Source organism: Mustela lutreola, chromosome 5 (assembly GCF_030435805.1).
Source record: "Mustela lutreola isolate mMusLut2 chromosome 5, mMusLut2.pri, whole genome shotgun sequence".
NCBI lineage: Eukaryota > Metazoa > Chordata > Mammalia > Carnivora > Mustelidae > Mustela > Mustela lutreola.
This window is the reverse complement of record NC_081294.1, coordinates 93,392,568-93,406,929: the sequence shown is the minus strand read 5'-3', so window position 1 is coordinate 93,406,929 and position 14,362 is coordinate 93,392,568. Positions and strand designations below refer to the sequence as shown.

Sequence of the window (14,362 nt, the reverse complement as noted above, 5' to 3'; positions counted from 1 at the left end):
AGATGTGGTCCATATACACTCTGGAGTATTATGCCTCCATCAGAAAGGATGAATACCCAACTTTTGTATCCACATGGATGGGACTGGAAGAGATTATGCTGAGTGAAATAAGTCAAGCAGAGAGAGTCAATTATCATATGGTTTCACTTATTTGTGGAGCATAACAAATAACATGGAGGACATGGGGAGATGGAGAGGAGAAGGGAGCTGAGGGAAATTGGAATGGGAGGTGAACCATGAGAGACTATGGACTCTGAAAAACAATTTGAGGGTTTTGAAGGGGCGGAGGGTGGGAGGTTGGGGGAACCAGGTGGTGGGTATTATGGAGGGCACGGATTGCATGGAGCACTGGGTGTGGTGCAAAAACAATGAATACTGCTACGCTGAAAAGAAATTAAAAAAAAAAAAAAGAAGAGTAAGAAAAGGCAAGGCTAATCCATGTCAAAATGAAGAAGGTATTATTGAATGAAAGCAAAGTTAGGAAGAAAGGAGGAAATACTAGAAACAGTCTCTAGCTCAATCATCTTACTGCTCCCTAATATATATGTCCTCACAAGAGTGTTGGGTGGACGTACAAAGGTTTATTTTATCCTAGATTCTCACAAAACCAAAGAAGGAAAAATTAGGTAGAGGGAAGTAATTACTGGCTCCAGTATAGTAAAGTAAGCACATAATCTGGTGTATCCTCCCTCTCAAAACAAAGTATTTATCGATGACAATTCTAAAAGTAACCAAGAGCTGAACTAAAAAATATAGCTGGGGAGATTTCCATGAACCAGAAATTATGAGGAGCCTCTGGAAGATCAATGAGGAAATAGCAGCACAATGTATTCAAGTTCCAAGTACATAATAGATGAGAACAACACAAATAATGGTACATATCAATGTGGTGAAAATGAGAAACAAACAAACAAACAAAAAGCCCTGATGGTTATCAGGGGTGGAATGGATGTCTGTCTGTCTCCAGGCAAGAGGTGTACCTAAGGAAGAGAGAAATAGAGCAACATCTTAGGGTAGCTGGAAATGCCTAGAAAAAAATGGAAAGCAGTTACAGAACTCCAGAAGATGAGTTACTAAGGATCAGTCTCTATTCTTGCTGAAAATAGTACCATGACATATAAAGAACATGAGCTAGATTTGTTTGTACTAATAAGATACACCTCTACTACTACCGCTTGCTATTTTTAAAAAGTCAAGTGAATTAGAAAAAAATGCACTCTGAGCTATGCTATTAAAAGCATACTCAACCTAAAAATAAGTAGTATTACAACTTTTCTAAGGAAACAAATATAAATATAAAAAGTACCTAAGATGCCATGTACCGAGTTGACAACATTGGTTAGATTTGAAGGAAGAAAGACGAAGGTTGGGAGTTACTAAAAGGAAATGTTAACTTTCTCATTATTGCTTTACTGGGAGAATATATTAAATAATACTTGTATAATTAAAATTTAATTTGAAAATTGATTCAAGTAAAAATAAGAGAAACTGATTACTTCTGATTCTGGCAATGTAAAAGTAACTGGTATTAGACATGCTCTCAGCAAGCATTTTAATAGATAACACTTAGCAATAACTTACACCTGTCAGAAAGGCTAAAGTAAAAAGCTCAAAAAATAACAGGTGTTGACAAAGATGTGGAGAAAAAAGTCATTGGCAATCACTTTTGGTGTGACTATAAATGGGTACAGTCACAGTGGAAAACAGTATGGAGGTTTTTTAAAAAATTAAAAATACGGGAGACAAACCAAAAGAGACTATGGACTCTGAGAAACAAACTGAGGGTTTTTGACAGGAGGAGGGTGGAGGGGATGGGTGAGCCTGGTGGTGGGTATTAAGGAGGGCACAGATTGCATGGAACAGTGGATATTTCATGCAAACAATCAATCATGGAACACTGATCATGATGTACTGTATGGTGACTAACATAAGAAAAGGAGAAGAAGAGAAAATTTTAAAATTAAATAGAATTAAAAATTAAAATAGAAATACAGTATGATCCAATAATTCTACTAATGGGTAATTTGCCTGCCCCCTCAACAATGAAAACACTACTTTGAAAAGGCAGATTCACATTTACACTTACTGCAGTCTTACTTATAATAGCCAAGATATAGAAGCAATCTAACTGATAAAGATGTGGTACACATATACAATTCATTCTCACTTTTTCTATACCACACTATATTGATGGTCCTAGTCAGCAGAGTATGGCAAGAAAAGGAAAAGAGACACACAGATTAAAAATAAAATAACAAGATATAACTTCTCATCAAATAAGATGGATAATAAAGAAAAAAGAACATTAAGTGAAGAAGAAAGAAGTAAAACAGCGATACATGCTAGAACATGGATAATACTGAAAACATTATGCTGGGTAAAAGAAGGCAGACACAGAAGGCTACATATTGTATGACTGCATTTATGTAAAATATCCAGAGTCCAGCACATCTATAGACATAAAGCAGATCAGTAGTTGCCTGGGTTTTGAGGGAAGGGTAAATGGAGAGTGACAACTTAATGAGTATGGGCTTTCCTCTTGGGAGGATGAAGATGTCCTGGGATTAGACAGTGACGATGGCTGTGCAACACTGTAAATGTACTAAATATCACTAGTAGTAAATTTTATATTAGGTATATTTTAGCACAATCTTTAAAAAAGAACAATGTAACTCTTTTATTTGTAGTCAGCATAGTATGAAGAAAATACTACTAAGGAATTCACCAAAATGGCTGTTTAAATTAAAAAGTTTGCATAATTTCAGTATACAAAGTCAAAGTCAAATTTCAGTATACAAAGGTCTGTGTATCACATTTCTGTATATTAACAACAAATAATGGGAAAGCAAAAATGTTTAAAATATCACTTAGAAAAGTATCCAAAAATACGCCCTCATTAGGTATAAATTTGATGCAACATATTTAAGACCTGTCCACTGAAAACGATAGAACGCTACACAAAGAAATTAAAGAAGACCGAATTAAACCAATGAATGTATCATATTTTTAAGATATCAGTTCTTCCCAGATTAATTTACAGATTCACCACAATCCCACTCAAAATCCTAGCAGGCTTATTTGTAGGAACTGACAGATTACAAAATTTACATGAATGCAAATGATCTGAAACACCCCAAGAAATTCTGCAACAGAAGGCGAAAGGCAGAGTCCATACACTTCCTACTTTCAACACTTACTGGATCAGTGGAACAGGATAGAATCCAAATAGACCTGTATACATGCTCAATTAATTTTTGGTAAATATGCCAAGGTGATGAGAAAAGATACACTCTTCAAAAAGTGGTGATGGAACAACTTGATAACCATATGAGGCTAAAAGAAAACAAAAAAGTCCCAAACAATCTTTTTTTAAATTAACATACAATGTATTATTTGCTTCAGGGGACAGGTCTATGAATCATCAGTCTTACACAATTCACAGCACTCACCATAGCACATACCCTCCCCAGTGTCCATCACCCAGTCACCCTATCCCTCCCATTCCTCTCCCCTCCAGCAACCCTCTGTTTGGTTTCCTGAGATTAAGAGTCTCTTATGGTTTGTCTCCCTCCCTGGTCCCATCTTGTTTCATTTTTTCCCTCCCTTTCCCCCACGACCCCACACCCTGCCTCTCAAATTCCTCACATCAGAGAGCTCATATGATAATTGTCTTTCTCTGATTGACTAACTAGAGGGTATTATGCTAAACAAAAAAATCTTGATGCTTACCATATACCATACATAAAAATAACTCAAAATAGATCTGAGTCCTAACAGGTTACACTGTAAGTACAAACTGTCTAGAAGAAAACATAGAGGAGAAAACCCTGTGATAGGAAATGTATTCTCAGAGTAGAAAAACACAATTCATTTTAAAAAAAATGATAAGGTGGATTTCGTAAAAATTAAAACAATCAACTATTTGAAAGGTATCAGTAAAGAAATAAAAACACAGACCACAGATTGGAAGAAAATTCACAAAACCTGTATCCAACAAGAAATTTTTAGCCAGAATATTAAAAAAAACTTCTTACAACTTAATAAGAAAAAAAAAAACTCACAATTTTAAAAATGAGTACAAGATTTTTAACAGACACCTCACAGAGGGCACATACTGATGTTCAAAACCACATTTAAAAAAAGGTAGAACACCATTAGTTACTGCAGAAATGCAAATTCAAACAACAATGGATTCCACTGTACATTTATTTTAAAAGTTCATAAAGAAGAAAAAGAGGAGGATGAAGAGAGAAAGAAAAAGAAAAGAACTAGCAGTATCAGTACTTACAAAGAGCAACCGAAAATCTCATACATTGCCAGCATGAAAGCAAAATGGTACAGTTTTAGAAAACCTTCAGTCAGTCACTTAAAAATAATAGCTGCACTAACCCTAAGACCTAGCAGTAGCTGGCAATAACCAGGAGAAATGAAAATAGATGTCCACATAAGATTTGTATACAAATATTCATAACAACTTTACTATAGCTCAAAACTATAAACATTCTAAACGTCCAAAACAACTGTGGCATCCCTACAATGGATAAACAACCATAGGATCCACGTAATGTAGTAATATTCAGTTACAAAAAATCAACTACTGACATATGCAACAACATGATTCAATCTGAAGTGTGCTTGCTTTTACTTCCTGTATTCTTAGAGAAAATTCCTTTAAAAATGTGAATTTTTAACAGTTTGGTCATATATGAGCCAAAGCTCATCTTAACAAATTTAAGTGGACTATACAAATCTGTCTGTTAAAGAACCTTGGGAAAGTTACTGAAAATGACTCAATAAAAATAAGCAGTCTAGCTTTACCTAAATATCTTGCCTTAGAAACGAAACAAAGGTATGGATAACATCTTTGCAGAATAGAATTAATCTCACAAACCAGAACAGAATTAATCTCACAAACGTCTGGCCTCATACACATTAGCCCCTTACATTAGGAGCTGACCTTTATTGAGATTAGTCTAATTGTGACGAATTTTTTTTTAAATTTATTTGACAGAGAGTAGTAGTAGTAGTAGTAGTAGGCAGAGAGGCAGGCAGAGAGAGAGAGGAGGAAGCAGGCTCCCTGCTAAGCAGAGAGCCTGCTATGGGGCTCAATCCTAGGACCCGGGGATCATGACCCAAGCCAAAGGCAGAGGCTTTAACCCACTGAGCCACCCAGGCGCCCCTGTGATGAATTTTTTTAAAAGACTGTTATTGAGAACACAAGCTGGAATGCACAAATAAAGTCATTTTTACTTTGACATTAGGTCCAAAACTTTCTCTGAGTTTTCAAGGTTTTATCTATATATGGACTAAGTAAATATTTCTACACTGGTACAAAGAGCAGTAGCATATTAATGTCAAAGTAAATTAATGGCAGTCATTCTATCAATATTTATTTATTTATTTATTTATTTATTTATTTTATTTTTAAAATTTTTTAATTTTTTATAAACATATATTTTTATCCCCAGGGGTACAGGTCTGTGAATCACCAGGTTTACACACTTCACAGCACTCACCAAAGCACATACCCTCCCCAATGTCCATAATCCCACCCCCTTCTCCCAAACCCCCTCCCCCCGGCAACCCTCAGTTTGTTTTGTGAGATTAAGAGTCACTTATAGTTTGTCTCCCTCCCAATCTATCAATATTTATTGAATGATTACTAGACACTATGTTACCATATACAGGGAGATAAAATTTATACACACACACACACAGGCCGGGGACTATGCTGGGTACATTACATTTATTATCTCATTTTGTTATTTCATTGTACATACTCCATTATATTATGTAATCAAATAAAGTGATCATATTTAATCTTGTAAGACTGGCCATAATAACAAAGAAACCATCATCGACTATAAATTGTAGAGATGCTTCTTGAACATTCTTACAAGAATAAACTGGAATCACAGTTCTCAGAACTATGAAGGGTATTTTAGAAGGTACTTACTTTTACTAGCTCACTAATATTTATGCTATATTTACTATGCCCAGGCATAGTAAGGACTGTTTTAAGGATTTAAGGATTTTTACTATTTTACAGAGAAGGAAACCAAGACAAGAGCAATTAGGTAACTTTTAAGTAACTCGTCCAAGGTCACAGAAGCAAGGATTTCCAGCAGAGAGTCGGGCTTCAGAACTTCCGTCTTCAGTCACTGAGGACAGAGTGGCCTCAGTCACAAGTGTTACTTCCTGTATCAAATAAATACTATCGTTTTCAGGCAATCAACCTTCTGATATCATTAGCATGAGTATGTTTTCAGTCATGATACTACTTTTCCCTTACAAAAAAACAAAACAAGAAACCCCCAAAACCTGAGCCATAACTTATTTTTAAATTAACCACAAATGATACACTAACTTATAGAAGATGAATGGTAGGTTTAGAAAAAAATTCTACAACTGATTCTGAATGGGACCTAACCTGATTTTTATTTGACAACTATTAATATGAAGCAAGCACACATTTTTCTCTAAATAGTTAAGAGTTAAAGCATTGTTTCATGCCAACAGAGGAAGAAGAAAATCAATTACAGCAACGGATACACGTGAGGGGAATGTGAAAGGCTAGGTGAAGAATGTACAGTATTCTCTGTTTTTTCCTCAGGAAACTTAGGTATAGCAAACAAAGACAGCCAGGGTCAACAAAGTAGACTCAATTATAAATGAGACTGCCAACTACTTCACCTGTACTTACACACAGTCTTAGAAAACATATGTAATATTCATGGTATTTACTTCCAATATAGTTTAACAGGTAAAGCAGGGCATCACACTATGAAGTTTATAAGTCTACTGTCAACTAATTTTTATAACATTTTTTTTTATTACATAAAATGTATTATTAGCCCCAGGGGTACGGGTCTGTGAATCGCCAGGTTTACACACTTCACATCACTCACCATAGCACATACCCTCCCCAATGTCCATAACCCCACCACCCTCTCCCGACCCCTCTCCCCCCAGCAACCTTCAGTTTGTTTTGTGAGATTTAGAGTCTCTAATGGTTTGTCTTGTCAACTTACTTTTAAAAATCAAAAACATATGTGATAAGACAAATTTTAACAGATGTATTTAAGATAAATGACTACAATGGAAGCAACCCGATTTTAGGAATTTAAAGCCTTTAAAGTAATAGCATGAATGGTTATCTCCTTTGGGAAAAAATTAAACTGAAAATTACAAAAGCAGTATTATTAGGACTTAAAAAACCTCACAAGACAGTTTTTTCAGGTCTCAAATTTATATTTGGGGGAGGAAGGAAGAGAAGGAGGAATTAACAGCCAATTTCACTTAATGCTATTGAGAAATACTGACAAAATATTTTGTAACTGAAATAATTTGTTCAAGCAGCAGGGGGAGCCAAAGCATTGTTATTTTTTTTTTATTTATTCTTTAAGGGTAGGGAATGTTTCTGGTTGCTATGTATAGGGTGAACTTCATTTAATTTTAAAATTATAAATGTTATGCACTATCATTTTATCACTAAATGATCTTTAAGATTTTTAATTAAGCTGACAGGTTTAATGTAAGAAGTTGACATAGACAATTTAATATTATATGATATTTTTGAAAGATGTTTAACATTTGGCATTTCCAATGTTAGCATTATTACTCCCTCAGCTAATTCATTAAAAGTGAGCCAACTGTATATTTAACTACATGGCTATAAACATAACAGGGAAAAGACTGGGTAAAAAAATATGTCATTTACATTATTAATTAGAGTGTTACAAATATAAAGGAATCAAATTCTATTATCCTGACCCTCCCCTTTTTTTTTCCTATTTGTACTCTGAGAAGGTACTTGAGAATGAAAACTTTTTTTACTCAAAAGGTCAGAATGAATAAAAAAATGATTTAAAGCCTCACTTAGGGTCTCCCCACATTCAACCTTGTCAACTTTCCAAAAATTCACTCTTCACACAACACACACAACAAAAATTATCTTTTTAAAATTCAATGGTCATATCACTCCTTTTCATTAGCTTCCCAGCTTTTAGAATAAAGATCAAAGCCCTTAATTTGGTTCACAAGGCCATAAATGATCTAACTAATACCTTTCTTTGTAGTTTTAAATCCTGCCACACTCCCTCTTGATCTCTGAACTCCAATCATGGAAATCTTCTAATTCCATGGATAGCCCATATTCTCTCCAGCACAGGTTAGAAATCTGAGATCAAAGTGGCAGCATGCTCAAATACCAGAAAGATCGCTCTTCTTAGCTTGCGATGGTCATCTTCTCACTGAGACCACACATGGTGGGCAGAAAGAGAGACCTCTCTCTTCTTATAAGGGCACAGTCTTTTCAGGTTAGGGCCCTATTCTTAAGATCCCATTTAACCTTAATTACCTCCTAAAGACCCATCTCCAGATGCAAACACACCAGGGAATAAAACTTCACCATGAGCTTATAGAGGAGATACCATTAAGTCTAAGCATGTGGAAAGATTAGGTATGAAATAAATATATGCTGACACTAACAAAAGAGAACATAGAAATATTTCAAAATAAACAATATAAGTATGATTTGTCTCATTATTGTAGCTACTAGAAAAAAGATACCATCAGGTTAATAAAGTCAGAGAGAAAATGAGCAAAATATGTTAGCCAAAAAAAGGTGGAAAAGTTGTATAATCCAATACTCAATTCAACGTTCAGTAATCATATCTTGGCCACCTTGATTCTAGGAATGGAGTTTGAAAACTGAAACACTCCACAGTCTGTAACTGAAAAAGAGTCATAACCCAGTAATTATAATGCTTTAAAATAAATGTTGGACCATTCCTTAGTCCTCATTTTCCTCCATTCACTAAAACCTGGTACTTGGCCTTTAATTCTCTCAACTACAACGAACCTTGACCTCCTCTTTGCTAAAGCCAATGTACACTGTCATGTAGGGTGTCTACACATGTCCAGTTTGTATGCCAGTTCAACACAAATCTGGAGGGCACCCTTCACAGACCCACACCCTGCAGAACTGTGCGGTGTACAACCTGTACACTGAAGCTAGTGTCTGGTCTTTGACATCTCACTAGAAGACCCAGTGCCACTAACCAACCCCTCTTCCTAGGAGATACCCATCCACTGAATTGTGTAACACCGTATCCTGATTTTTAGCCCTACCTTTCTTGCTCATCTTTCTTCCTACTGTGTGTGCTTTGTTTTTTCTGTCCATCCTTTCAACACTCCTTGGCTCTCTTTCTCACTCCATTCACATTGCACATGGCGATCTCATGTACTGTCACAGTTGTACTCTCCACTTGCATGCTGATGACTCCCAGAATCCCACTTTTAGCTCAGATCTCTGTTCTCAATCCCATATCCTTAGAATCAGTAGCCTCTTAGAAATCTCTACTGGAATGTTCTATGAGCCACATAAACTTGACATGTCCAAAACTGAATCTTAATTGACTAAAAATCTAAAACTGAGGACACCATTCTTAATCACTGGCCAAAACCTCACAAATGGGGAGCATTTCTGTCATTGCATTTTTATGTTTTCAGGGTTTTTGTTATTTTATTTTTATTTATTTTTTTGACAGAGATCACAAGTAGTCAGAGAGGCAGACAGAGAGAGAGGGAGAGACAGGCTCCCCACTGAGCAGAGAGCCTGATGTGGGGCTAGATCCCAGGACACTAAGATCATGACCTGAGCCGAAGGCAGAGGCCCAACCCACTGAGCCACCCAGGTGCCCCAGGTTTTTGTTAGTTTGATTTTGATTCTGGTTCTTGCTCATATTTCATGATCTTAAGCCTAAAAGCTGGGGTAGGAGCCCCTGTCCTCCTTGTGGACACTGTAAACTGTCTCAAAATTTCCTTCCAAATTCCTTCTTGCATGCCTTACTACAAGCCAGGGGCTGGAAAGCTAAAGTTCAAATGTCCTAGATTGCCTTACAGCTCAAGTTCCACACATGACCTAGCTTCCACCAGGCTGATATACCTTCTCAGTATTATGAAAGCAGAAGCAATGACTGTATCTGTGCTCTTTTTTTCTAATAGGCTCGGTTTTGAAGGTATTTGGTTATTCTGCACCAAGTCACTGTGATCCCAGTATCAAGTTTTTGATGCTAAAAAGCAGAGTGTGGGACCTCCATTTCCTGGCATGGACAGGGCTAAAGAAATGTGGTCCTTGAGCCAAAAGCTATGGATGCCATCTTCCCAGTTTCCTGATCCTCTGTGTTTTTCTGAGGGTCATTTCAAGTCCATGTGGGGTGCTGAGGTCAGCAGACATAGTCTGAGATTCACTCAAGGTGAGGAGATTCTAAGGGGGACCCCCTACATAAATTTGGGTTATAATCTCAGTACAAGGGTGAACGAATAGTAAATGTGTTGTACAAAGAAAGACAGAAGGAAACTTGCTAATGTCAACTGTGGTACTCAGTAAAAGGAAAGGGAAAAAATCTTCCCCTCAGGTCGCAGAACAATTTCTTAAACAAAAAGTACAAAAAATGAAGGAGATGACTAAGAGTCAACTACAGTACGTGATGAACTCCTGTTCTTTTAAAAATCCCACAAAGAGTACAATATAAGTTACAAAAACTGGCCAAAGATATTTGCAATAGGAAAACCAATAAAGGATTAGTATTTAGAACACATAAAGAAAAACAAAAAACAAAAAACAAACAACAACAACAACAAAAAAAACCCCAAAGGAAAAGCACCTACTAAAAAACAGGTAAGAAAAAAAAGCCATTTGACAGAAAACACCAAGAGCCTGAGAGATGAGATGTGGAATGCTAGTGACAGTGACAATGGGGGTGATAAGCAATGCTCAAGCACTGCTCCTAGCATTGTCAGCAGAAACAGTTCAGGGCTACCCAGCAAAGGCTGAGCGTGCACATGCCTTAGGAGGCTGCTGCCTTTACTCTCAGAAATTCACTCCTGCCCATGGGTGCCAAGGTATGTACAAGAGAGCTCATAATAGCACTGTTTGTAAGAGCAAAACACTGTAAGACTCCGGTGTCTGACAAAGCAGGAATGCATTATACACTGTGAAGTATTAATGCGCCAGAACACTATACCAAAGTAAGAATCAGTGAGAACTGTACTAAACATGGCGATTTCAGTGAAAGCAACAATTCCTGGAAAAAGACCCACTTACAGTGTGATTTCATTTATAGAAATTAAAACAACACAACACTTTCAGAAACAAACTTATTTTATACACATGACTTTTTAACTGTATAGTTTAATAGGCAATAAAGGTAAGAGGTGATAAATTAAGCATTCTTTCAGCATAGTATCTGATAAAATTATGTTTATGTTTAGGTTCAGTATTTTTAGTTTCCTTTCATTAAAACAGATCTTTTGCGGGGTGCCTGGGTGGCTCAGTGGGTTAAGCCTCTGCCTTCTGCTCAGGTCATAATCCCAGGGTCCTGGGATCGAGTCCTGCATCAGGCTCTCTGCTCAGCAGGGAGCCTGCATTCCCTTCCTCTCTCTCTCTGCCTGCCTCTCTGCCTACTTGTGGTCCTTCTCTGTCAAATAAATAAATACATTCTTTAAGAAAAAAAAAAACCCAGATCTTTTGTTCATCGTTAATAATTTTTATGAAATGCTTCCATGTGTAAAATGTAAAGCGTTTTTATAGTTAAAGAAAGATAAAAAGAGAAGCAAATACCAATATATCCACTACTCAGTTTAACTAATATACAACCAGTACTTTAGAAGCCCCCTCAGGATCCCTGATTACAGACTTCTCCCAGACTTAACAATGATACTAATTCTGAAGATTAGCTTTTAAGAGGTTTTTATATATGTATGTATATATATGTATGTATATGTATGTGTATATATATGTATGTATATATGTATATCTTATTTTACATGCATATATTTTAATATTTTATGGAAATACAAACATTGAATATAGATTTATTTCTATAAATATATATTTAAAAAATTATTTTATATATTTTTAACTTATAAGGCAGTTTTAATAGGTATATATATGCATCTATGTGTGTGTATATATATATGTATATATATACACAAATATATGTAATAATAAATATAATAAATAATATAATACATAATTAATATATTATTATATAATTATATATTGTATAATTATTATATTATATTAATAATAATAATTAATAAACAATAAATAAAATGTATATATATGTGTATACATATACATTTTATTTTAAATATGAAGCTACGGCAACAAAAATGCAGTTCAGTGGTTACCTGGGTCTGGGCATGGGTGCAGGGCAAATGGGCCTAACCTAACTTTTTGGAGTGATGGAAGGTTTTGAAACTCTATTATAGTGACAGTTGCTCAACTCAAATATTTACTAAAAGTCATGTAACCATATTCTTACAATGGATGAATTTTATGGCTTATAAATTATACTTAAAAAGTTATTTGTGTGTGTGTGTGTGTGTGTGTGTGTGTGTGTGTGTGTGTTTTACTGTTTTGGTTCTTCTGGGAAGCCTTCCATAACTAGACCAGGCAGCAGTTAGTTTACCTCCCTTTGTTACTGTACTTATCAAATCAGGATATACTGCTTGGCCTGTCTTCATCTAGGTTTAAAGCCCCTAAAAAAATAAAATCAAATGAAATAAAAAAATAAAAAATAAAAAATAAAGCCCCTAGAGAAGTAGAATGCTTTTTTGTATTCTGCATCACTTTCTTGCACAACCCATGTCACTACTAAAGTAGCACTTAATGTTTTCTTGCTCATTAAATAACTATTAAATGAATTAATAACCAGGATTTCTGCACTTAAATAAAAGTATCAGCCTCTCTACTGAGAAGGTGTGAAATTGCATGCTGTCCTGAGGGAGGAACGAAAGGAGCAAAGAGATGGTGGAGTTTAGAGTACTTGTTCTGGACCTTCAGTGTCAGGTCCAACTCTAGCTGCATTGCTTAGGAAAAGTATGATCTGGAGCAAATTATTTAACTGTCTGTACCTCAGTTTCCTTATCTATGAAGTAGAGATTATCTTCCTCAAGACAATCTATTCTTACCGTATAGGGAATAACATAAGACATTTAGAACAATGCCTAATGAACAAACACATAAAAAGGTACTTGACATCATTAATCAGTGGGGAAATGCAAATTAAAACTATAATGATATACCAGTATACATCTACCAGAACAGCTAAAATTACAAAGTCTGAAAAAGGGCTGACAAAGATGTAGAGCAAATGAAATTTACATTCACTTTGGAAAACTGGTAGCAGCTTTTAAAAACATTAAAATACACCTGCTCTGACGGCCAGGAAGGAATACTGACCAGTGAAGTTTAGGAAGATGCAGGTTGGAATATGAATGAAGGTGACTGTGACTGACTTCCCAACAGAACCCTGGAAAGCTCCCTAATTTCGATTCTGTGTGACAGAAAAAGGCAGGCATGAGAAGGTCTCATTACTGTCTTTTAGGATTGCAGTTGAGACAAGCATGCTTATAAAGTGAATTAATATTTTAAAGCATTTAGAAACAATGCCTGAATAGCAATGTTATACCAGTAGACAGAGTTAAAAAAAATACCTACTCTGTGGGCCCTCAGAAAAAATAAAACGGAAACACAGAAAATCTTTTGCAAGAATATTGATAGTAGTTTTATTCATAACCCAAAACTAGAAATTCAGATATCTAACAAGAAAAAAAATTGATAAATTATATATACATAAACGATAAATGGCATTCTACTCTGTAAAAAAAAAGCAACAAAAACCCAAAAAAACTACAAATACAAAACATAAATGAATCTCTAAAACATTTGCTAACCAAAATAAGTCAGGTACAAGTGACATGCTGCATGTTTCCATGTGAATGAAGGTGGAGAACTGGCAAAACTAGTGTACGGTGATAGACATTAGTCTAGTGATTGTCCTATGAGAGGGAGAGGAGGGAACTGGCTGGAAAAGGGCAAGACAACTTTCTGGAGTGATGGGAATTTATATATTGATCTGATTCACAGCAGAAAGGAGTGAAAAAATTTATCAAATTGTAGACTTCATTTTTTTTTTTTACTCTGTGTAAATAATACCCAACAAATTACTCTTAGCATAAGTTCCCCCCACCCCCGATTAAAATGTTTTGTCCATTTTTAAGAAGTATCTGATATGTAGTAAGTATGCAAACAAAATTAGCTACTATTAGCCATTCTAGCTGGCTACTTTGTTAGAGTGGTGAGGAAATAATCATTATATATGGTTGAGGCGAAAAACAAAACAAAACAAAAAACCCACAAACTAACAAGAACCAAAACCTGAGTGTCTCTCAAAGAAGGGGAAACAAACAATGACAGCTGATTATAGTCACTGTATTGAAAGAAGAACTCCCTACAGTCTATGAATTACTGTCGAGTTGTACTTCTTTCATACTGCCTCTTCCCTAATGC

The 14,362-nt window shown here is 35.6% G+C and overlaps 1 protein-coding gene across 2 annotated transcripts in view; it reads right to left on the bottom strand.

The window, feature by feature from the left end:
- The window catches only part of RNF180 (ring finger protein 180), a 199,534-nt gene that overhangs the window by 153,613 nt on the left and 31,559 nt on the right, over positions 1-14,362 (bottom strand). The gene's annotated exons all lie outside the window — the stretch shown is intronic.